Source organism: Trachymyrmex septentrionalis, unplaced genomic scaffold (genome assembly GCF_001594115.1).
Source record: "Trachymyrmex septentrionalis isolate Tsep2-gDNA-1 unplaced genomic scaffold, Tsep1.0 scaffold89, whole genome shotgun sequence".
Lineage (NCBI taxonomy): Eukaryota > Metazoa > Arthropoda > Insecta > Hymenoptera > Formicidae > Trachymyrmex > Trachymyrmex septentrionalis.
The window spans coordinates 794,064-795,066 of record NW_017306081.1 but is presented as its reverse complement, the minus strand read 5'-3'; positions in this window follow the sequence as shown (position 1 = coordinate 795,066).

The following is a 1,003-nucleotide window of genomic DNA, read 5'->3' as shown; positions in this document are numbered from 1 at the left end:
TCTCTCTCTCTCTCTCTCTCTCTCTCTCTCTCTCTCTCTCTCTCTCTTTCCCCTTTTCTTGTTTTGATTTAATTGACTAACATGAATATTTATAAAAAATATTTTATAGATAATTGATTTGAGAAAGCATTTAGTGCTCTTTTAATTATCCGATAATTGTAAAATTTTATTTTTGTTTTACTTTAAAAAAATTTTTATTTTTATTTTATGTTTGAATTAGTAAAAATTAAAAATTATCGTATACAAAACTCAATTTATAACATCTTTGCTGTATTAAAAGTAAAGATAATTGATTATTAAATTTTTGATGAAAAATAAAAATAGTTTTGAAAAAACATTATATATCGCTTATCATTTAAGAACTATTTAAAAAATAAATCTCTTGACTTGTTATATTAATAAAAGATTGTCACATTAAAGTGCCAAAATCAAGTTCAAACGATTTACACGTATAACTTCATTACTTGAAGACAATCAATGATCAAAATAAAATGAAAATTTTTTTCAAATTGACTTTGAAAAAGATTAAAATTAATTAACAATTTCTTCAAATTTAGAGGTGTTTAAATTATTTATAAACTTACCGTTAAGAATTTACGTATTAAGCACACATTTTTGTGCTATATGATACAAAATCCTTTCGCAAAAAGATTTTGCAAAAGATTTTAATTTTGTACTTTTTATCTTTCAAAGGCCTAAGATTTTATTTTTACCTATATGTAGAGACAAGTGCGAAGTGCGCGTTTTGCATATGCAAAATTTATATATTGCAGTATTGCTATTTTATTTCTTCTTCTTCTTCTTTTTTCTCTTCTTTTTTTCTTTTTCTTCTTAATATACATATTAAATAAATATTTTTGTTAAATCATCATACATGTACTTCTCTGTCTTGGTCATATCGTTACATTTTATGAGGTGATGTGAAATAATCTCGAGAAGTAATTTTGAGAGCAGAAAATAGAAAAAGAGGTTTAAATAGAATTAGAATATTACAGTGATACAT